The sequence below is a fragment of the Sciurus carolinensis genome, chromosome 7, assembly GCF_902686445.1.
Source record: "Sciurus carolinensis chromosome 7, mSciCar1.2, whole genome shotgun sequence".
NCBI classification, from domain to species: domain Eukaryota; kingdom Metazoa; phylum Chordata; class Mammalia; order Rodentia; family Sciuridae; genus Sciurus; species Sciurus carolinensis.
Genome location: NC_062219.1, coordinates 40883064 through 40909237, shown reverse-complemented (window position 1 = coordinate 40909237; position 26174 = coordinate 40883064).

The window sequence follows — 26174 nt, the reverse complement described above, 5'->3', positions numbered from 1 at the left end:
TTTGGCAGATTCAGGTAGTCTTATTTTCACTGATGTAAGTAAACAAAAATCAAACTTGTATAGACAATACTTGATAAAAAATATTCTGGAACATTGATATGAAGCCTGCAATTGATAAATTTTCTAAGATAAATGACTTCTTGGAAAACAAGTAACTATGTTTAAAACATGCTTTTGATACTGCTTGTCCCACGCTGCCCTCTTCCAGTTGTAAGCAGCCAGAGTGGTCATCATCCCATTTCCTTACAGCAGTATGGAGTCAAAATTAGAGGGGGAAATGAAGCCAGAATTATAGGTTATTGGGTCAATTGAGGAAATGGAGGCCAGTTTGGATCTGGGAAGTTGGAGACTGCCCCTGGGATATTGGAATATCATTATTTCCAGAGACCCTTGATCACCAAGTTTACCTGCCTATACTACCCCTCTCACAAGGCTGCAGACAGGGAATTGCTAATTAATGTACTCTGGGCTGCTACCAGCCTGAATCACTCCATTTGGCCCTTCCCCATGTTCACCTGTTTCCCACCTTTTGGCTATCCCACCAGCATCTCTTGAGCCTATAGGCAGAAAGGAGAGAGATAAAGGGGGAGAGAACAGGAGAACAAAGGAAACTTTAGTCTATAAAAGATGCAGCATTCTTTCACTTCTTGGGATACCATAATACCTACCAGCCATGACCCCTGATCCCTCCCAGGAGAAGTCTGTGTTACTATCTTTAAATAAAACCTTCTTTGTATGCTTGCCTCGGCGTGCTTCCCAAAGTTCAAACTTAAACATTTGAGGAAGCAGAACTCGTCACCAGTAACTGGCAGTATCATATTTGGAGGTCCCACCAAGATATAAAGAGTTTTAAAGCAATTTTGATGATGGAAAACAAGTAAAGGATAATCAAATAGAAATAAGATCATAATTAACATATTTTATAATGGTAATTCCAACTCCCCATTGATGTTTCACATCATGGTGATTATGGGGACAATCACAGGTTTGTATTCATATAAAATATTGCAGAAGTTTTTGTAAGACATAAAATTATTCGTAAGTAATATGAAAAAAAGAAAAACTGATGCAAGTCCGAGGGTAGCTAATTATTACTCTTCCTGAAAATTATTAACTTATGGAGGGTAGTTGCCTGGAAAATTGCAGTTAGACAATAAGTCCTTTTTTATTGAGTTTAGAGAATTCTTTATATATTCTGAATACAAGTGTTTTATCAAATGTTTGATCTGCCAAAATTTTATCCCAGTCTTTAGTTTTATCTTTTTATTCTCTTAAAAATCTTTAAAAGTGTCTGTAAAGATCAGATATTCTTGGGACTAGGAATATGGCTCCATGCTTAGCATGCATGGGTCCCTGAGTTTGAGACTCTGCACTCCAAAAAAACAAAAATAAAGCATTTATAAATATCAGATTTTCTTAACTTTGATGAAATCCAACTTGTAATTTGTTTTGCATGGCTCTTGCTTTTGATATTATATTTAGGAAATATTTGACAAACTCAAGGCCACAAAGATTTACTACTATGCTTTCTTCTAGAAGTTTCATGTCATTATATTTTACATTTAGTTCTGCAACATATATGGATTAATTTTTATTTACATATGCAAGATTTGAATTGGTATTCAATTTCTTGCATACAGATATCTAGTTGTTGTAGCATTGTTTGTTGAAAAGCTGTTTCTTTCTTCACAGAATTGCCTTTGCACTTTTGCCAAATTATCAACTGACCATGGATATGTGGGCCTACTTTGAGGCTTTCTAGACAGTTCATTGATCCATTTATCTTTACACAAATATCACATTTTCTCGATCCTATAGTGTCATACTGGTTCTCTTAGTCTGTTTTGTTCTGCTATAACAGGATACTTTACTAATTTGTAAAGAACAGAAAAAATTTCCTCATAGTTTTGGAGGCTGAGAAGCCCAAGATCAAAATGTTGCCACAAAGATCAGAAGATCACAAGAACAAAATGGAGCCACATTGCTGCATCTTCTAGAAAAAAGGGTCTTCATATCCTCTCATGGCAGAAATGCAGGAGAGGGATAACCCACACCCAGAAGACTTTTATGTGGTGGTCACAATCCATTCATGGTGGCAGAATTCTCTGGACCTAAACACCTCCCAATATTGTCACATTCATGGAAATTTAATCCCCAATAAAAACATGATTTTTGGAGTGGAAAAAAAATTTAAACCATAGCATAAGACCTGAAGTCAGATGATATGTTTCTCTAACATTTTATTACTTTCAAACTTGTTTTGTCTCTTGAAGGTCCTTTGCATTTTTATCTGAATCTTAGAATCAGTTTCTTAATTTCTTTTCTGGAAAAGGCTCCTTGAAGATTTAAAGATTGTGTTGAACCTATGTTTCAAATTGGATGGAATTAACATATTGATAAAATTGAACCTTCCAATCCATGAGTATTGTATGGCTTTATATTTAGGTTTTCTTTATTTTCTCTCAAGAATGTTTTCTAGTTTTCAATAAATGAGATCTTTCAAATTTCTTTTATATCCCCCAGAATTTTCTATCTTTCATGTTATTAGAAAAGATGTTGTGTTAAAATTTTTTATTGTCAATTTTTCATTGCTAGTTTATAGAAATACACTTGACATTTACATGTGGATCTTATATTGTACAATGTTGCTAAAACCAATTATTAATTCTAATAGCATTTTAATAGATTAGATTTCCACAGAAACATTAATATCATGTGCTTATAAAGATGTCTCTAGATTTTTGTCCAATCTAGATACTTTTTTTCTCTTTTTTTCACATCTGATACCACTGGATATTACCTCCCATACATGTTGAGAGTGAATCTCCATGTCTTGTTCCTGATTTTAGGGCTATGTATTCAGTTTTTCACTATTAAGCATGCTGTGTTTGTTGTAGGATTTTTGTAAATGTCTCTTGAGATTGAGTAATTTCTCTCCTATACCCAGTTTACTAATGGTTCTTTTTTATTCAGAAATGGATGTTAGATTTTACCAAATGCATTGTCTGTATTCATTGGGCTTTTGTTTTGTTTTAGTTTCTAAATGTGGTAAAGTACATCTATTGATTTTTAACATTAATCCAACCTTGTAGTCCTATGATAAATCATGCTTGATCATAAACTCTTATTATTTCATACATAGTTGGATTAAATTTGCTAAAATTTTGTTATGAATATTTGCATATGTGTCCCCAAATGATGTTAGTCTGAAATTTTCCTTTCTTGTAATATTTTTGTCTTGTTTTAGTCTCAGTAAAATTTTGGCTTCATAAAATGTGTTGGAAAGTATTTCTCTCTCTTCAATTTTCTGGAAGTGCTTTTATAAGATGGGTATTATTTCTTCCTTAAACATTTGGCATAATTCACAAAGAAAGCCATCTGGACCTGGAGATTTCTTTGAGGAGGTTTTTCAACTTAAATTTTTATTTGTTTAATAACTATAACCTAGTTTGGGTTATAATTTGTATTTGAGTGGTGATTGGTAGTTTGTATCCTTCAATCTAAGATGGCCATGAATCTAGAACACAAATCAAGCTAAGGAGTTCTGGATAAGAGGTATGTCAATAGACCTGTAGGAATGGATGCAATATATCTTTCTATATCATATTTAATACACACCAAAGAGAAGCAACTATAAAAGGAAACTAAATAACTAGCTTTGGTGGCCACCTTAAGGTTTTGGACTTTGAATTATGAACAGAATTACCATGCTGGCAGAGAGCTCCCTCTCACTAGGTTCACTCTATCTTTAGCCCCTGCTACATTTTCAAACTTTCAGAAACAGAGACCAATACTGAGTCCCCAATATGGTATCATACCACAAGGATATTAATCAGCTACTTGGTGGAAAAGTGATGGTGTTAAACTTCTTCCATCACGAAAAGGACATTGTGATCAAAACTGATAGACCTTCGGGATACGTGTTCACGTTTGTAGCACTGCTATCCAGGTTTTACAGAATATTTGATCTACTAATATAGTGTCCTATATAATATCACTTCAGACCAAGGAATCTACTATTCAAAAATGGGAAATTGTGACCATAGTACCAATTCTTCTTCAAAAACTGTCAGCTTCAGAGAGCAATGAAATAGCCTCCTATAGACACAGATGAAGGACCAGCTGGGACATGATGCATTATAAGCATAGGATGCTGGCCTTCTAGATGAGGTACATACTTATATTCATGGCCATTATATGATACTGATGACCCAGAGTAAGTAAAGAATTTGGGTTTAGGGACCAACAGGAATGTCAGAGTGGTCCCATTCATCATCATTTCCTCCTGTAGACTCATTTGGGGAAATTTGTGCTTCCTGTTCCTATAGGCTTAGGTTTTATTAGTCTAGAATTCATGTTTTCCAGAGGGTATATCTCTATGCCAGGATAGTCATGGTCTCTTTAAATTTGGAAATATGGCTGCTATATGGTCACTTTGTGCTCCTCATGTATTTGGAATATGAAGTTCCCATACTTGCAGTGGTAGTTGATCATGGTTTTCCTTAGGAGTTAGGGCTGTTGCTACAAAATAGGGGCAAAAGGAAATATATTTAGTACATAATTGGATGGCTCTTGATACTCAACATGAATAATTATAACTATAATGAGCATAGTTATTGAGGTTTTATAAAGAAATAATAATCAGGAATCAAATGACTTATGGATAAGGGTCTTAGTCAACCTATAAGGAAATATAAGAGAACCAATATAAATACTAGTCAAAGTGAAGGAAAATCTGATGCAATAAATATGGTAAGTATTAATTATGATCTTGGAATCAAATAAATCAATAGCAACTGTAGTTTAATGTTTCTCTTAATTTTCTTTTCCTCTCAGGAATTTTGACAAATCAGAATCCTGAAGAAGTTGTACTTGGATGTAGAGAACTTAATGGTATCAGCAAGTGGACCTGAAGCACAGGGTGAGGAGCATAATGTATAGTAGTAGAGTGGTTAGTGCCCTGCCCAAGTACTTCTTAAAGTGAAGAGCACCTATTTTCCTAGCTGTTATAAGTGTTGGGTGAGAGAAACAGTTCCTACTTGCTCCCCTATACAGAGAATTTCCCTCAGCCAATGAATGCCAGTTTGACTGAGCAGCTACACATACACCCATCCATTCCCCTAGCATAGATCTTCACCAAAGACAGAATTGAATAGTATACATCCTTCTGGTTGAACAAAATATATGGCATATTTTCCCCTCAAACTTCACCATGGTGGGTCATATTAGACATACCCAAAACCAATTCTTTTCCTGCATTCAAATTCCTTCACTCTCCATGGGAGCATTCCTACAATAAACACATGAGTAAGAATCCCCAAGTTTCTAGGGAACAAGACCAAAAAATCTTGGGAAACTTTTTACTACAATAGAAACCTGACTGCATAGGGAACAGAAGGAGTAGTGCAAATACAGGCTGATAGATAGCATATTTCTTCTGCTTGACAATTTTCCATGAGTTTGCTCTATACAGATTAGAGCCAGTGTCACTAGACAGATATACTACAAATATGTACAAAAAATATTGAAGAAATAAATGAACTGCAAACAGAACCAAACTACTTTGAAAACAACATAGATACTTTCACAGTATCAATAATTTATTCATCAGAATGCTTCTGAAGGATTTTATTGGAGCAATCTCTTATGGTCTCCAGTCACTATTCATTGCAAGATCATTGCAACTTCTGTGGGTTACTGGATTAATGCCTCTGGATTAAATCTCATTCAAGGTTCTGTTCTCACATGTATATTCCTTATAAAAAGAGACAGTCATTCTTTCCCACACATCTTTAAGAAACATACTCTAATGAATATGTAGAAAACACATTTTCTAGTTTTTTTGAACCATGAATTTTGCATTAGGATGTTGTGATTAAGTTTTTGTGAAAGTACTCAGTTATTCAGTCAAATCTGAAAGAGGTGTTGCTCTCAAGATATTTTGTAAATCAATAAAAATTTGCTATTAATTAACTTGAAAGAAACAATCTACAATAATCTGGTTGGTCATGATCCAATCAGTTGAAAGTGCTTAAGAAAAATTGAGAGTTCTTTGAGGAAAAAGAAATTCTGTCTCCAGTTTCCTGCAGGAGAGTTTTCAGCCTTTCAGTCAGCCCTACAGATCTGCAACCTTCCATTCCCTACAACCATGGACCAACTGCTTGAAATAAATCTCTAGGTGTATGTTGATTCTGTTTCTACTGGTTTTATACAACTGGTCGGTTTCTTTGGAGAAACCTGACTGATACAGAACTTGAATTTTTTATACAGATAACATTTGATGTGGAATCTCCTACCATTGTAATAGCCTTTTTTTCCCCCTTAATCCAATGCCCTGAGAACCAGTAGAACTTACCAGTAAATGCTTATCTGTCGATCATCAATAAGGTCAGATAACAGCAAAAAGAAGCTAATATTTGGTTTTGGATGAGTATTCATGCCAAAGTATGCATATCATTTCCACACAAAATCCAGAACACCATGTCTGGTATTTCTCCTTTTAATACTTAGATCTAATTCTGTCTGTGGCTGCAAAACTGAGTGCAACCTCTATTTTGAATCCATTTTGTTTTACTCCATACTACAGGTCTCATATGTGCTTCTTCCACACAAGAGTTACTTCTTAGTTACAACCCAATATTAGTTCCATGCTATATCTTAATGAATACCAATAGGTCCAGCATTCTCTGATTGACCCACACTAACTGGTTTCTACGACTTAGTTCTTATATTATATCACAATTAATTAGTTGTGGGTTGAACAAAATGCAAGTACAACCAGTTAGCTATTCTTCAACATGGATTTGTTTAATTTATGAAACACAATATTCTATAGCACAAAAGGCCTATTTGATTGACAGTCTTATATAAGATATCCTTATATAAAGTGATAAATTTTCCAAATATTATAATGAAGTAAAATAGACATATTTCATCATTACCATTTAGTGTTTTAGTTGAATAGAGTTAGATTCAGAAAACTCTTATCTAAAATATGTTAGAGATGCCATTGTTAACTTCATTGATTATAAAACTGTAAATGTGTACTTCCACTTGACAGGATGTCAGGTGTCAGATAATTTGCTATGTTATTGTAACTCAATTAAAAGAGTGAATCATTAGATCCCATAACCAAGAAATAGAACAAGAGAATGAACAAGACTCCAGAGTTCTGGCTTCATTCCCAGCTCAGTCAATATCTATTACAAATAAATAATCTCACCTGCCTATTTCATTTTCTCCATCTATAAATCAGAAATGCTATGAGTTACCACATTAAGCCCTCAAAGCAAGTTGTAAAGATTAAGACTAATGGTTGTAAAGCTGTTTGTAAATCCTCAATCATAAATTATTATCCAAGGGTTATGATTATGCAGTTAGTATTTAAGTAAATAACAAAAAACTATATAAAATCATGTTCAATCTTAAAATAACTGAGCAGATAGAAATGTTGATAAAACACCCCACTCATAATTAGTAACTCTTCTTCTTTTGCATATTTTCAAGATAGATGCAAAAGATAATATTATAAAAGACAATGACTTTTATACTTTCATACAAAGATAAAAACAAGAGAATAAGTTTATTATTTGAAAGTTTGAGGTCATTACCTAATGTAATTTTGTTTTCTGAAATAAACCAAAGTAAAAGTCTGGACTTAGTTTTTGTCTATAAGAACAATGTTCTGAATTAGCTATCAATGACCCTATATCAATTTTATTTCTCAGAAAATATATCCTCATTTTCATAAAAAGTTCAATAATTCCTCAGACCAGCATCTTTTATATTCAGATTCCCAAATATAAATCCCCAACTTCTTTGCTTCTTTGTTTGTTTTGGAGCTTGGGCTAACTTGTCTCTGGAATATTTCCTTTCTTATAACTAATTTAAGTGAGTAATTTTCAATGATGTGGGATGAGAAATTATTTGGTAAGCACATGTGAAGTTTTAATGTTTAAAAAACCATACTGCCTTATACTTTTAGAAAGGGAGAAATATTGGGAAAGAATTTTTTTTTAATTTGTAGTAATTTCATTCAAGTATTTAGAAAAAATAAAATATCATGAGAGGACATAGTTTTATAATAGTAAAACTTCAACAAATCTCAAGAGGTGACAAAAGAGTAATGGCAAAGTGAATTTATGGTTTTATATAATAAAATTATTGTATATCTATTAAATTGCTAATTTTGTATAATTTTAATGCTATGGAAAATGCTTAAATATTTTGCTATGTGAAACTTTCAGGATATAAAACTATAATATGGGATATTTCAAATTTAAAAATATGCTTCTGCAATAGATTAAAAATTGTGAGGAAATATACCAAGATGGGGGGAAAGTTATCAGAGTTTAATTTTCACATTTACATACCCTTAGATTTTTCTCAATTTTGTTTTCATCCATTCTGTCATTTACTATGTGTGCATTTAACCAAAAATTCCGCTTTTATTTTGTGATGCCATTTTAATAACTTCTGTATTTCCAAATCAAATATTTTTAACATTATACTCATTAAAATCTTTTAAAATACTTCTTACTAGTATATACATCAATAAAGACTTTTCTAACATCAACAAAATTATAATAGATGCCAAAGTGAGCTAGACATTCATCTATGACATTTTACTCCTCATCTAATAATTTATAAACTAAATAAATACTCCAGTATATATATTGACCTCCTACTACATGCCAGTCACTGTGTCAGGACTAAATTCTGTAAGTTTTTTTCTTGATCCTTAATTTAAAGTAATTTTGAGAATTTACTTTGATGTTCTTGGAAATGTGTTATAAAATATGTCTTTTACCTGTGGTGGTGGATACCTTAGATTGACTTTCTGAGTCTTTATTTTACTGACCTTTTAATTGAAGGAGTTGGAAAGCTACAAGTTACATTTCTTGAACTTTTAAGGAGTTCAAGTTCTATTAATTAGATAAAGTTCCCTGTATTAGTCAGCACTTGTCGGGGTTTCGGCCGGACCCCTGGCCCTAGGTGTGGCAAGGCTAAGATGGCGCCTGGCAGTGAGCCAGAGCAATTAACTTTTGCACAAACAACCGACACATTTTTGAGGAAGTTCCAGGGATTGGCTAAGCTCCCTGATGGACAGTACAGGTCCACTGTATGCCTGCCCTTGCTGCCTGTATCTGTTATGCTCCCCCCTCGTGCGTAAATGCTGATTGGTTACTGTACTAGAGAGATAGTAGTGTAAGTTCCTCACAGGGGGAACAAAGAAAGGACTAGGAAAAAGTAAGCGCGCAAAATAAAGAGCTCTTAAGAACCAGGTTTGCGTCTCGTCTCTCTGCGGGCAGGGAGCGCGACAAGCACTTCATCACTGTGACCCAGAGACCTGACAAGAACAACTTAGAGGAAGAAAAGTATATTGTCAGGGGGCAGTCACAGTTTTGAAGGTAGAGTCCATGGTCAGCTGATTCCATTTCTCTGGGCCTGGGTGAGGCAAAACATCATGGAAAAAGTCTTGGCAGAGGGAAGAGGTCCAGGTCACAGCAGCAGGAAAGTAGAAAGAACATAAGAATCCAGGGACAAAATATATAATCCTCAAGCCATGCCCCCAGTGACCCACCACCTCCAGCCACACCCAACCTTCCTACATTTACCACTCAGTCCATTCAAATTATTTACCCAACAAATGGATTGGTTCACTGATTAGGTTAAGTCCTCCTAATCAATCATTTCACTCCTGAATATGCTTACACTAACACAGAAGGTTTTGTTGGGAACACATTGTATTCAAACCATATCATTCCCCTAAAACTGGAAAGGACCAGTGAGACACAATTACCCTTCTGTATTTCTGGCTGTCACCACCAATTAGTGATGGTTTCCCTGGAGCAGATGCCACTGTTCATTTTCAAGAAGAAAAAGCAGCAGCAGTAACTGAACTGACCTGCTTGGTTCCCAGCATCAGTGACCCATTTGCTTCTTCCCTGGTGTACAGAGACTCTATTAGCTGTGACCACAACTTCAGACCTAAACTGGCACAACTTCAGTGTTGACATCATATATGGTGGCTTCCCCAGTGGGTCAGTTCTGAATTGTTCTTAGAGTCATTTCAAGAGCTCCAGCCTGAAAACTGCTGTTTTAACTCATCCAATAATTTTGCAAAACACTTAAATTCCTATATTGAACAATCTCGTGCCTAAATATCTAAAGTGGTTTTGGTTTCCAACATTAAATCCTACCTGGTTAATTTTTTTAGCTATTTTATCCCTAAGAGTCAATAAAATATAGAACAAAAATAATAAAGAAATAAGCACTTTCAATAAATATGTTTATCTTCACTACTTCATTTATGAAGATGTTTCTTAAAATGTCTACTTGAGGTATAGTTACACATGCACATACACACAAACATATACAGGTGTGTGTGCATATATATATATATATATACACACACACACACACACATATATATACCTCAAATCTCATATAGCATCAATATAATAATCATTAAGATTAAGATTCAAAATTTCATAATCCAAATGTCCCTCATATTATGCAAGGGTACAATGCACTAAAATATTCTTTGGACTTCCTCTGACCTTTGAGGATTTGTGATTGCTGAATTGTCTACAAAAATACTTTAGCATCAGTAAATGCAAAGGGCATAAAGTAAATGCCAGCAAGGCACAAGAGTGTATTTAAAATACTACTTCATTAATAACACTCCTAAAATATTAAAGATCCTATGCAGGAACAAAGAGAGCTGGTAGAAAAATTAATAAGGAGTTTAAATTTATGTATTGACCAACAAATCAAGATTTTTATCCAAACAAGATATCATTGCTTCTTCAATTTTTAGACTTAAACTTTTAAAATGGATTTTAAACCTCATTACCCCATTGATTAACTCTCACTTATTTTTTAGGAAAGATAGTATTCTACAGAAAATTTGACATGTTAAAATACTGTTATGATGTGCTTGCATCAATAAGAGGTTAAGAATTCTTTATATACAATTTAATTTGAAGTCAAATAAAAAGAGAAAGTCAAATCCATAAAAGTCAACAGTGTAAACATCAAACAGATTTGATATCAACCTGTATAACAGTATTATAAAAATAAGAATTACATTTGAAAATATCTATTGCCCAAATTCAAAAGTAAAATATGTAATTTATACAATAAATTTCAATGAGTTCACTCTTTAGGTAACCCAGCATATATGGTGTTTCTTTTAAAGATTATCACTTAATTGCTACTCCAAATTAAATTTTACCAACATAGTAATCTACTTAAAGAAATGGAAGCCACTTTTGCCCCTTCCAGACAAACTGGGCCAGGAGTTTTGAATCTTTCTCTCACTTTCCTTTTTGATAAACTTTTCTATTCCCTTGCTTGCTTCAGTAATGTTCATGGTGTTCATTCTTTGACTCCATGAAATAGGAACCTGATCCCAACTCCTACCAGTAACATCTTGGGGGTTCCTCCAGAATCCTCAGCCACCACTGAGGTAAATCATCTGCACCTGACATTCTTTGTCTTAGCTATCCTTTGGAGGAAAACTGGGCACCGGTCAGCTACTTAAAAGCAATTATCAAGGCTGCCAATCTCAAATCTCAAGTCCCAGGTGATAGATTTCTCTGTTTCTGTAGTTCCCAATTCCCTGCCCTGTGGGTCAGGCACATTGGGCTCTATGGAGCCATTTCTTACCTTTCTGTACTGGCTGTGTTCCCAGAGCAAGTAGACAGTGGTCCCTGATCCTGGCCTGCCTTTGGATGCAAGGATTTGGGTGAAGTTGGGAGGGAACTGCTGGATTTTGACTGAGACTATTGTTCAGTGACTCTCAAGGACCCCTCTTCTGATGCCATTTCCTGATAGCTCCTTGGATATCCTTTGAGGTTGGTTGATCATGGCACTGAGTGAATGTTCTGCTATGCTGGTACCTTGTATGAGCCACCCATGCCTACTCACTCACACTCCATCCTCCCAAATGCTTCCCTCATAGCTAAAAGTCTATCTACAGAAAGAGGTACACACAATGCAGAATGGTTAGTGATTTTAGGGTGAGGTTTGCACACCCTCTTCTCACATATTGAAGGACTACACACTTGCACAGATACCCCCTGTTCTTTCTGTGCCCCCATGTGACTCTCCAATTCCTTTGCCTTTAAGGGAAGGGGAGGCATCCATCCCTTTTTGTTCTTTAGGGGTGTTCAGAGACACATTCTCATGCATCCTCAAAGGAAGTTGAATTCTATCCCTCTGGTTATCTTCAAGTCCACTGGGCTCACAACCTGTTAAATTTATTCTCAAATTTCTCCAGGAAGAAGAGATCTTCTGAGACAACCTGTCCTCTTTGTCATTCCAAGATCCCTGGAATCCAGACTGTAGATGAAAAACCCCTTTAAAAGGATCTTTTGTCCATGATAACCCTGGCCTTACATAGTCTCCATGGACCAAAAGAAGGAGAGTTCATATTCACTAGGCTCACCAATTTCATTGCCATAGGAAGCAAAGGAATATATCCCTCTATTGGTCAACATTTAATTATCTGTCATGGTATCCGGAAGTCCAGCAGTGGGCAGGGGTGACCATCAAGGTCCACAAAGTCTGTCTTCCCCTGAGTCTTTGTCATGTGGAAACCAAAGACCTATGAATGGTTAGAGGGGTGAAATTGCCAAGTACCAATAAGCTTATTCAGGAAAAGTTCCTATAAGAGTGAGCAGTTCTGCTGGTGCAGTGCCTAAGTTCAATTTTCTCTTATCCAGATGGGCGCTTCAACCTCAAAGGTAGTGCTAGCCTACTACTGAAAAATTGGGACAAATTTGATCCACAAACACTCAGGAAAAAGCACCTGATTTTCTTCTGCTATTAGGTGTGGCCTCAATACAAACTCTCTGATGGAGAATCATGGCCACCAGAGAGAAGTATAAACTTTAATATTATCTTGCAGCTTAGTTTGTTTTGTAAGAAGGAAGGAAAGTGGTCTGAAGTTCCCTATGCTCAGGCATGTTTTGCTCTGATGGAGTTCCCCAAATTATGTCAGCAGTGTAAGCTACACCAAACTATGATTGCTGCCACAATAGAAGAGAAATCTATGGAGACAGCTACCATGGTAGAAAAGTCAGAAAAATCCCAAGGATTCCCAACTCCTATAAACCCCTGCCAATAGCCCTCATGTTCTCCCTACCTAGGACACACATTATCTACCTGTAAAGGAGGACAAAACATATTTCTCACTTCAGAAGAAGGCAGAATTCAAGAGCCATGCTTCTTTTTTCCCTTCAAGACCTGAGGCAACTAAAGATGGATTTAGGTAAGTTCTCAGAGGATCCAGATAAATACATTGAGGTGTTCCAAAACTTATGTTAGGTGTTCAGTCCTACCTGGAAGAACATTATGTTATTGCTTAACCAAACTTTGACCTCTAATGAAAAGGAGACTGTCTTAAGGAAACCTGAGCATTTTGGAAATGATCTGCATCTTAGCCATGCCCCTGCAACACAGACTACAAGTAAATCTAATTGTCCATCTGGGTCACAGTCACTTCCTCAGAACAATCCTGAAAGGCATCCAAACAATGAGCAGGATGGTGGGACTTGAGACATTTTCAGGCTCTGATTCTTGAAGTTCTCAGAAGGTCAAGACAAAAGCCTGTCCATTACTCCAAGATATCTGAAGTTCATCAAGGCTCTAAGGAGAACCCTGCAACCTTCTGGATAAACCCAGGGAGGCATGGTGAAAGCACACCACCATGGATCCTGAATCCATAGAAGTTCACATAATTTTAAAAGAAATTTATTATTCAGTCATCCCCAGATATTAGGAGGAAGTTAAAAAAAATTGGTGTATGGCCCTGATCAGTCCTTAGATGATATATGCTGACTCACAACATCTGGCTTTTATAACAGATCAGGCAAGGAAAGAAGGGAACATAGAGATGGAAGGAAAGCCGAAGAACTAGTCATCACCTTGCAGGGGGCTTGAGATGTTAAAGGAGATAAATGTAATGGACCCCAGGTCACGAAAGGAACTTATTTCTGCTGTAGAAAGGAGGGACATTACCAATGGGAATGTCAACAGGTTAGGTAACCACCACCTAGGCCTTATTCTATCTGTCAAGGCAATCACTGGAGAAATGAATGTTCCCCTAGAGGCACAGGTTCATGGACCAGATTCCCCCCAACCAGTCTGGAAGGGGCCCAGGTCAACCTTAATGGCTCCTGTGACTCTCATTACCATGCATTAACCCCAGGTATGTTTCTCAGTATCAGTAGGGAACCAAAAGGTCAGTTTCCTTCTGCACACTGATGCCAGCTTCCCCATACTTGTCTCTTACCCTGGACCTGTCTCCTATGATACTATGACAATGGGAGTGGTTTCTAGGTTGCCTATCACTAGATATTTTACTCCCCTCTTAAGCTGTAAATGGAGTGATGATTTCACATGCATTCCTGATAGTCCCAGAGATACTCTCAAAACTTCAGGCTTCCATCACCATGATTTGGGACCCCAGGATCTATTATGTCTACCACTATTATAACATGATATAAACTCTGATATATGGGCCACTGAGAGCAAAATCAGGTGAGCAAAGAGTGTGGTTCCAGTTAAAACAAATTTGAAGAACCACTTCATCTTCCTACACCAAAGACAGTACCCTTGTACTCTGAGACATAAAGAGGTTTATTGAGGATCATTCAAAACCTTAAAAAGCAGGGACTCTTAGTGCATTGCAATGGTCCCTGCAATATACCTACTTTATCAATCCAGAAACCAAATTGGAAATGGTACAAGACCTTAGGATAATCAATGAAGTAGTCATTCTCCTTCAACCTGTGGTGCCCAACCCTTACACTTATTATCTGAGATTCCAGATGCCACTATTTGGTTAACTGTATTAGATTTAAAGAATACCTTTTTCTCTATTACCATAGATAATCAGTCACAATATGTTTGCTTTTGAGGAGTCAAATAGTGGATCTCAATTAACCTGGAGAGCGTTACCCCAAGGATTCAGACAGTCACCAGTTGTTTGGGCAGGTCCTTACCAAGGACCTAGCAGAATTAAAGGACAGACCATCTGTAACTGTCCTCCAATATGTGGGTCACATCCTCCTATGTGCATCTACCCAAGAGAAATGTCAAATGGTCACTACAGAGCTCCTAAATTATCTGATGGCAAGCATAAATTCGCAAAAAAAGAAAGCCTAACTATGCCAACCATAGGTTCAATGTATAGGATTATAACTGCCTGAAGGAGTCTGCAGGCCAGAAGAGTCATGGGGATAACCAACTCAAGTTTGATATGCTATCTCAAGGATGGCCCCATTGACTATGAGTGGTGGCTACAGTAACCTTGCTGGTCCTTGAGGAAATTAAGATGACCCTAGGAAGAGATCTTACTATATAAATTCCATGACCTTTCAGAAATTCTGAATGCTAAAGAGGGATTATGACTCTCAGATAGTCATCTTCTAAAATAGCAGGTCTGGGCTGGGGTTGTAGCTCAGTGGTAGAGCATTTTGCTTAGCATGTGTGAAGCACTGGGTTCAATTCTCAGCACTGCATATAAATAAATCCGTAAAATAAAGGTCTATCAACATCTAAATAAAATATTTAAAAATAAAATAATAAAGTAGCAGACCTTGCTCAAATTTAAAATCAGCCACATTTCTTCTGAATCATTAGAAGGAAACCCTGAACATGATTTTCAAAAAGGTTTAGACAGATTACACAGCCTACGAGACCTCCAAAGATTTTTCCTGTCCAATCCAGATTTTAGCATGTATATAGTGGAAGTTCTTTTATAGAATAAGGGAATGCAAAGTTGGATATGCTGTGGTAACTTTCTAATCATAGTGCTTAAGGTATAAACTGCATTAGGGTGCTACATCATCCCCTGCATATGAGGTCTCATTCAGAGATTAATCAAGGCTATGGTCACTAAACAAACTTCTGTCTCTTACCAAAAACAAAATCTCTTCCTTACAGATACAAAGGAACATCACATGGACATATATCAGGGATCCCTGGACTGGCCACCAAGGGAGTCCTCACTACTGCTTCTCAACATCTCTTAATAGCAGGATACAGTTACTGAGTATTCAGTCCAGATGACTTCTACCATAAACTTCTTAATAGCACATTGTCACTGAAAGAGAAACCCAAACTGCTTATCCCTGAAATCCCCCTCTCAGCTTGAAACAGCTAGGTCAGTCATTATTCAATTTCCCTTACAGCAATAATGATTTCTTTATCAGAGTGGAGACTAAGAACAGGATAGGCAGTGAAGAGTAGGAAAGGTACAGTGAAGGTCAACAAGAGGTCAAGCACATGAGTACAGTCACTTTAACGTGTCCCAACATATTATAAATAAAATTCTTATTTCTCCATCTTGAATAAAGTGACTGCATAACCCATGATCTGGCCCACATCCATTGTGGGATAACTGAAATACCAAAAACCAACTTATCAACTTTTTCTTAAAAGCCTTTAAAAGGAGGATAACTATAAGACTTAAATGGCACTCTTGCCTCTTCCAGGCACTCAGCAATGGGAATTATGAATCTTTCTCTCACTTTCCTTCGTAATAAAATTCCTTCTCACTTGAGAAGAAGGAGAAGGAGGAGGAAGAGGAGGAGAAGAGAAAGAGGAGAAGACGAAGAAGTAGAGTCAGGTATGGTGGCATATACCTGTAATCCCTCTTGAGGCAGATGCAAGAGGATCTTGAGTTCAAAGCCAGTCTTAGCAACTTAGTAAGGCCCTAAGCAATTCAGCAAGATCCTGTCTCTAAATAACATATTTTTTAAAAGGGGCTGGGGATGTGGTTGGCTCACTGGTAAAGTGCCCTTGGGTTCAATCCCTTGTACAAAAACAAAAATAGAAAAAGATAGGTCACAATATTATAACCAACATTATAATATTTAACTTTGAAAATGTATGAGTAAAACTATGTAAGTTATCAATGGTCAAAGTAAGTGTGGAGGGCTGGGGTTATAGCTCAGTGGTAGAGCTTTTACCGCCAAATATATGAGGCACTGAGTTCAATCCTCGGCACCACATAAATAAATAAAATAAAGGTATTGTGTCCATCTACAACTAAAGAAAAAAAAATTTAAAAACTAAGTGTTGAATATGTATCATTTAAATTGTTTAAAACTATAAACTCACTGATTTATTAACATATTTATAAAATATATTATTAGTATATATCAAAAGTATATACATAATTATCCTTCTTGTATTTTGAACCTAGGAACGTGCTACTTGGTTAGAATTTTCAAACTGGTTCAATATTATAGAATATTCATTTATAATGCCATTATATATTGCTAAAAACAACAATATAAGCAACCAAGTAAGTGAAAATATTCTAAACTTCTGAACTAAACTAAAAATGTCTGATGAAGTCTGGAATATTTCCCAGAAAGAATCCATTGAATGCAGGTTACCATGGTGATTAGAAAAATGTGGAATAAAGTTCATTTCATGATAATTGCTACATATTTGCAGCTGAAGTGCATCTTTCAGTTTCAGTCTCAGACTTTGAGACCATAATAATAGCTCTGGAATCTGAGTTGTATATTTAAACCTATAATATTGTGCAGAGACATATCTAATTCTGTGAATATTCTTTTTTTGTGGTGACCAACATGGTAATTTTTAAAAGCTTATTCTTATTTATTGGAATTTCTGTGTATAGTTAATTGAGATTATGTTTGATTGATTCTTAAAATACAGAATTTATAATGTCTCTAAATCAATTTAAAGATAAAAGGAATGCATTTTATTCTAAAATCCTCCCCCTTTAGGAAGAAAGATAAATTTATTTTGAAGCAGCTGAATGCTCTTTCTTTGTAATTATTTCTGAAGAAGTTCATGGTCTAATGCCAACTTTTGTGAATTAATAATAAGTTTTGATAAATTGTGCCAAAATCAGAAAGTTACTGACTTGAATATCTTTAACTCCTTGGGGCTAGGCAAAAATTAACTGTGCAAAGTATCAAGTTGCTAAGGGATTACTGTGTGATATTGAAATTATACAAAGAAACCCTGTCATGGGTTCTTAATAATAGAACAACTATGTGAACATTTCTTTGTGGTGTACTACTTTGTGGAATATAACACTATAAAAATAAAATAATAACATTAATCAAGGATCTACTATGTCACACATCCTCACATTAATAAGAAGTAGGTTATTACTATTTTTCTTTTTATAGGAAATGAAACTAATGCATAGAAAAATGAAGTAATTTGCCTAACATCACAGTGTAGATGGCACCAGAAGTTGAGCTCGGATGTGCAGGCTCTTAAACACAGTGCTACAGAGTTGATCTGAAGTCATTCATCCTCAATTTAAATGACCAAAAACGGAAGGTCAAAGAAGTCAAGCAAAGTCAGTGTTGCACAACCATTAATAGCAAAACTCAACTTTATGCTCTTACTGTGATCCTAGAGGTGCTGTATTACAACTCAGTCTTCTACTTCAAAGTAAAATTAGTGTCCTTTTCTACCTGATCAATTGGGAAATAAAGTGATTATTATTTCAAACTACTTGTTACAAGTATAGTCTTCAGAATGAACTTCCCTATTTCTTATCTATATTACCTCTACCCTTTTCATATATTAAATAGATGTTAGCATATATAAAATATGGTATATATTTATTATTTTCATTTTCGTCTCAGAGACAGTAGCAAATACACATTTCATTAGTCTTTTCATTACTGAGAAGTTCTATGTGGTCAATCTTTTTTTAAAATTTTTTTATTTGTTCTAATTAGTTGTACATGACAGTAGAATGCATTTATACAGTTTGATAAATCATACATAAATGGAGTATAATTTCTCATTTTTCTGATTGTACATATTGTAGGATCACATTGGTTATACAGTCATATATGTTCATAAGGTAATAATGTGTTTCACTCTACTATCCTTTCTACCCCCATACCCCATCCCCTCCCTTCACTCCCCTCTACCTAATATACCTCCTCCCTTATCGTGAATTAGCATCCACATATCAGAGAAAACATTCAACCTTCGGTTTTGGGGTTTGGCTTATTTCCCTTAGATATTCTCCAACTCCATTCATTTACCAGCAAATGCCATAGTTTCATTCTTCTTTAAAGCTGAGTAATATTCTATTACATATATTATATATATATATATATATGTGTGTGTGTGTATATATATATATATATATATATATATATATACATATAAGACATTTTCTTATCCATTTATTTGTTGAAGGGCACCCAAGGTGATTATATGATTTAGCTATTGTGAGTTGAGCAGTCAGTCTTTATATGTTTAAAGGAATTTCTAGTCTGATTAAAATAGTCCTTTTAAAATCACAGGCAAAAGTTAGGTATAGCCTTGCAGAGCCTCAGTGGACTGGGAAATGAACTTTTAATGCAATTAGTAGAAGATGGAGGGAGGAAGGAAGAATTTACAATACCTAAACTTGATCTCTAATATACCTAACCTAAGTTACCTTCCAGGGGGTCAAGGTGGTGGGTGGAGTAGAGAAGGTCACCTTCCAAAGTTCTCTACAGCAGACCAGGAAAGCGAAGAAACAGCTTCTCTTTGAGTTTGGGAAAGAAAGGAAAAACAAAAGAAAGAAAGAGAGAGAGAGAGAGAGAGAAGTGGGGGGAGGGAGGAGGGAGGGAGGGAGAGAGAGAAAGAGAGAAGGAAGGAAGGAAGGAAGGAAGGAAGGAAGGAAGGAAGGAAGGAAGGAAGGAAGGAAAGAGAGGGAGGGAGAGAGGGAGGGAGGGAAAGAAATCCTACTTGGAATGGCCTTGGGACTCAGAAGTTTAGACAGAATAAAATAAAAATAATAAAAGAAAGAAGCCCACCATCAGCACCAGAAGACACCCGTGCAGATCCACCGCAAGCAGGTTGGAGTGGGAAACTGAGAGCTTGCATTTCAGGTGGCACCAAGGCATGTCTTGAAGCAAGGAGGACGGTGATGAGGGACTTGATAGCTGAACCAGTGGGTGAGCTGCACTTTGTTTTCATGTGAGAAGGAAGCTATGTGTCTCCAGTGGCTTGCAGAGAGGGAGAGCAGGGTCAGCTGCCAGTTTTTCCCACTGTCCTACCTTGACCTGCTGGGGTAGGTCCAAATCCAGGTGCCCAGAACTTTAGGGCTGGGTCCTCAAATCCTGTCCTGGCACAGGCCTCCCACGTGACCCAGAGTGCGACTAGAAAACCAAGTGAAATTAAGGCGTGGAAATTGTTGCACCCAGGGGAATTCAAGACACTCAGACCCAAAAGATTCTGGGTGTTTTTCACTCTGAGACAACCAGAGACTTGATCAGGTGGTGGCAGGGGTGACTGTGTGCTTTGGTACTGAGCCCAGGTGGCTGTGATATGGGAGCAGCAGGAGGCTGAGGTGGGTGAAGGACTGGTTCCTCCACTGCTCAGCGGGACCCATGGGAAAATTAGTGATGCAGACACCCAGCACAGACAGAAGCTGTGGGACTCTGAAGGTGTGCTGACACAGCTGCTTCACCAAACGTCACTTCACAAAGCACCTGCGTCTAACTAGATCCAGACCCTGCCTCTAGGAGCTCTGTCTGTGGAAACACCTTTCACAGAACTCTACAGTGACCCCTCACCCCTCGTTGTGAGTTTGGAATAGACAACATCCTGGACCCTACCCCATCTCATACTGTCAAGAAAGGAAACTGAGAAATAATAACTTGACTAGCTCAACAAAAAGAAGGAATCAACAGCCCTGGGCTACTAATGTTGTATGCAATACATACCTCAAGAAAAAATGGAAAGACAATTGGAAACTGACAACCAGCATGTAATATTATAGATAATTGTTTGAACTTTGCAATAGAAATAATTCCTTAAGTTCCATCAAGAAACTCTTTCTTTCTCTAATATTTGTGTGCTGAATGATCCATGGATATTTACACATACACATACTTGTCTCACATATCTCACTTCTAGCATTTCTTAAAGGTAATTATTTTCTTGACTATCTTTTGAGGAATAGAGTTTTTGATTACCATACCTTGGTTGCACTTTATATTGTTTTTGTTGTTGTTGTTCTTATTGTCTTATATTATTTTCCTCTTATATCCTTTGTTTCTCTTCCTTTCTTTTATATCACAAACAACCAAATTCTATGTTCTCTCCTTTACTCTTCCTTTAAGTCTTTACTACCACTCTCTCTCATCCTCCCTCTCAATTATTACATTCTTTTTCTGCATTCTCCCTTTTCACCTTTTTGAAATAGCAAACCCTTTTGTAAACATAATATTTCTAATTTTGGCAGTTGCCAGGCATACCATTTTTGTTTATAGTGCCAATTAACATTGTAGATGCCAAAATAGGAACAAAGTATTTAGTTTAATGCTGAATATTGATGGCATTTGTTGTTGTTATTATTCATCTTCTTCTAAATTGTGAGGTACTAGAAATCTTTAGTAACACTATAAATTCATAGGGTAGAAGATCTGCCACCTCAAATTCTTACTGCCAAATCAGTAAATATATAAACAACATTAAAAGTAAGGGAAGAAACCAATCCAAACAAAACAAAATACCTCATTAATGGGATCCAATGATATCACAGTGGAGTAAATATCAGGAATGTAGAAAGTTCATAGTTAAACTGAACTGTGAGGTTAAGGACAGTATAAGGAGTGAATTCAGAGAGAAAATTCAATAAGTGAAATACCACTTCAATAAGGAGATAGAAATCCTGAAGAAGAATCCATCAGAAATACTCAAAATGAAGGAATCAATAAACCAAATTAAACACTTAATGGAAAGAATCACTAGCAGACTAGACCACTTGGAAGGTGGATTTTCAGGCAATGAAGACAAAATATATCATCTGGAAAATAAAGTTGATCATGGAGAAAAGATATTAAAAGACCATGAACAGAAATTTTAAAAAATATGGGATAACATTAAAAGTCCTTATTGGGGTAGATGAAGGCTTAGAGATCCAAACCAAAGAAATGTACAATGTTTTCAATGACTGAATACACTTTCTTCTCAAAAGCACATGGATTATTTTCTAAAATTTCCCAAGCCTTAAGAATAAAATGGAAAATCAAATATAGGATGTTTACAGGACTCCAAATATACAAAATTACAACAGACCTACACCAAGGTACATCATTTCAAAAATGTCCAAAATACAGAATAGGGAATTTTTGAGGTAAAAAATTTTTAAACCTGCTACATAAAAATGACAGGTCACATTTAGTGGGAAACCAATCCAGATTGCAGCTGATTTCTCAACTCAGACCCTAAAAGCAAGGAATCTTGGAATAATATATACCAGGCCCAAAAAGAAAATGGATATCAACCAAGAACACTATATCCAGTGAAATTAAGCCTCATGTTTGATGACAAAATAAAAACCTTCCACAATAAACAAAAGTTAAAAGAATTCACAACTCAAAAGCCTGCACTACAAAACATATTCAATATGATATTTCATGAAGAAGAAATTAACATTAAAATTGAAAAACAGCAAAGGGAGGAACTACACTAGATAGTCAATCAAAAGAGAAAATAATTCAAATTTAAAACCAGAAATAAATTAAAAAGACATGTAATAATTATTTCTCAATAATACCATTGAATGTAAATAGCCTAAACTCACCAATAAAAAGATATACACTGGCAGATTGTATTAAAAAACAAGACCCAACAATATGTTGTCTGCAAGAGGTTCACCTCATAGGCAAAGCCATCCACAGACTGAAGGAAAAAGGATGGGAAAAAACATATTATTCACATGGATCTTGTAAACAAGTAGGGTTTCTATCCTCAAAGTTAATCAGAAGGTTTCATGAAGTCAAGGTCATTTCACACTGTTTAAGGGAATTATACATCAACAAGATATAACAATCATAAAAATTTATGCCCCAAACATCCACCAAACAAACACTTCTCAATTTCAAGAGTCAAATAGAACACAACACAATAATCCTGGGTAACATTAACATGCCTTTCTCATAACTGGATAGAGTGTCCAAACAAAAGCTAAACAAAGAAGCTATAGAACTAAAAACTATAATTAATACTTAATTAATACTTAATACTTAATTAATTAATACTTAATAATTAATAATTAATTAATACTTTATATGTTTATCAGACATATATAGAATATTTCATCCATCAATGAATATTTCATCCATCAATGACTGAATATACTTTCTTCTCAGCTGTACATGGATCATTTTCTAAAGTAGACCATATCTTCGGCTACAAACAATGCTTAGCAAAATCAAAAAATTAGAGATAATACCTTATGTTCTATCAGATCATAATGGTGAAATTAGGAATCAATGACACAATAAAAAATAGAAGCTGCACTAACATCTGGAGACTAAATAATATACTACTGAATGATCAATGGATAGCAGAAAAAATCAGAGATGAAATTAAAAAAAAAACTTAAAGGGAAATAAGTAAAAAGACACAACATATTAAAATCTCTGGGACACTATGAAGGTGGTTCTAAGAGGAAAGTTCATAGCACTGAGCTCGTTAGTTAAAAGAATACAAAGTCATCAAACAATCTAACATTATGTCTCAAGGCCCTAGAAAAAGAAGAACAAATCAACACTAAAAGCAGAAGATAGGAAATAATTAAAATCAGAACCAAAATCAATAAAATTGAAATAAAAATATTCAAAAAATAAGTGAAACAAAATGTAGATTCTTTGAAAAAAAATCAGTAAAATTGATAAACCCTTAGTCATGCTAACCAAGAGAAAAATGGAAAACACTCAAATTTCTAAAATTCATAATGAAAAAAGAAATATCACCACAAATACCACTGAAAGAAAGGATAATGAAAGCTTGTATTCCAATAAAATCGAAAATCTTGAAGACATCAACAAATTCCTGGAGATGTGACCTACCCAAATTGAACCAGGAGAAAGGACATAGGAAATTCAAACAGATCAATTTCAACCATCTTTGATTCACTTTGAGTATTGTGCAGAGTAAGACATAGGGCTAAATTTCATTCTGTTATGAATGTTTTTTCCATTTTTCCCAGCATTCTTTCTTGAAGAGACTATCATTTCTCCAATACATGTTTATTACACCTTTGTCCAGTATGAGATAACTGTATTTATATGGGTTCATGTCTGTGTCTTCTATCCTATACCGTTGGTCTTCATGTCTGTTTTGTTTCCAATACCATGTTGTTTTTGTTACTATAGCTCTGTAGTATAATTTAAGGTCTGGTATGGTGATGTTTCCTGCTTCACTTTTCTTGCTAAGAATTGCTTTGGCTAATCTGAGTCTCTTACTTTTCCAAATGAATTTCATGATGCTTTTTCTATTTTTATGAATAACATCATTGAAATGTTAATAGGAGTTACATTAAATGTGGATAGCACTTTTGGTAGTATGGCCATTTTGATAATATTAATTCTGCCTATCCAAGAACATGGGAGATCTTTCCATCTTCTAAGGTCTTCTTCATTTCTTTCTCTGGAGTTCCATAGATTTCATTGTCGAGGTCTTTCAACTTTTTTATTAGATTGATTTCTAGTTATTTTTTTTAGAGGTTATTATGAATGGGATCATTTTCCTAATTTCTCTTTCAGCTGATTCTACTTTGGTGTAAAGGAATACAATTGATTTATGGGTGTTAATTTTATATCCTGTTACTTTGATGAATTTGTTTATGAGTTCAAAGAAATTTTCTGGTGGAGTTTTTTGGGTCTCCTAAATATAGGATCATGTCATCAGCAAATAGGGATAATTTGAGCTCTTCTTGTCCTATTCATATCCCTTTAATTTCTTTCTTTTGCCTAATTGCTCTGGCTAGAGTTTCAAGAACTTTGTTCAATAGAAGTGGTGCAAGAGGGAATTCCTGTCTGGTTCCAGTTTTTGGAGGGAATGCTTTCAGTTTTTCTCCATTTAAAATTATGTTGGCCTTGGGTTTAGTGTATATAGATTTTACAATATTGAGGTATGTTCCTACTATACCTTGTTTTTCTAGTGTTTTGAACATGAACAGATGCTGTATTTTGTCAAATACCTTTCCTGCATCTATTGAGATAATCTTGTGATTCTTGTATCTTTGTCTATTGATGTGGTGAATTACATTTATTGATTTCTTTATGTTGAACCAACCTTGAATTCCTGAAATGAAACCTACTTGATCATGGTGCACTGTCTTTTTAATGTGTTTTTGTATGCAATTTGTCATTATTTTCATTAATTAATTTATGTATCTATGTTCATCAGGGATATTGGCCTGAGATTTTCTTTCCTTGATATGTCTTTGGATTTGGAATCAGGGTAATACTAACTGGCTTCAGAAAATGAGTTTGGAAGGGTTCCCTCTTTTCTATTTCATGTAGTAATTTGAGGAGAATTGGTGTTAGTTCTTCTTTGAAGGTCTGGTAGAACTTGACTGAGAATCCATCCAGTCCTGGGCTTTTCTTTCTTGGTAGGCATTTGTTGATTGACCAGAAACCCTGAACCTACTGGAAGACATAGGCCCAACACTCCATCATGCCAACTTAGGAACTGACTTCCTCAACAAGACTCTTAAAGCACAAGAAGTCAATTCAACAATCAATATATAGGATAGTATCAAACCAAAAAGCTTCTTCACAGCAAAAGAACCAATCAAGAGTGTGAATTTTTTTAAGGTTGCAATATATTTCTTGACTTTAAGAAAACAGAATTTTAAAGCTATTAAAATAGCTTCCCTTACAAGTGCTTTATGAGTTTTATGAGAGAAGATTTACTCAGCATTCATTTAATGGTATGTGTTTATTCTATGCTTGTGGTGCTATTTGCATATAACCAGGCAGTGTTATTAGTTTGGCCATATTTGAGGAAAATATTAGTATATTAAAATAAAATATAATTAATGTCTTTTTACTGATAATAAACATTTTTATAAAGTTAAATTATAACAACATGCATAATAGTAGTGAATTATTACATATCAAATTAAGTACAATTCTTCAAAATCCTTAATCTTCACAGTGGAATAATTGCAAATGGGAACTCTTTTCAATGCTTCGTTATAAATGTTTCACCTTTGAGAGTTCTGTAATTGTTTTGTCATTAGTGAAACAATAGACTAGCCAGTTACTAAGTGTCAATCAAAGAAGTCCTTTTACAAATTAGTCCTTACTGGTAAATGAGGATGAAAACCTTCAAATGAGCAATTTTCATTAACAACAAGT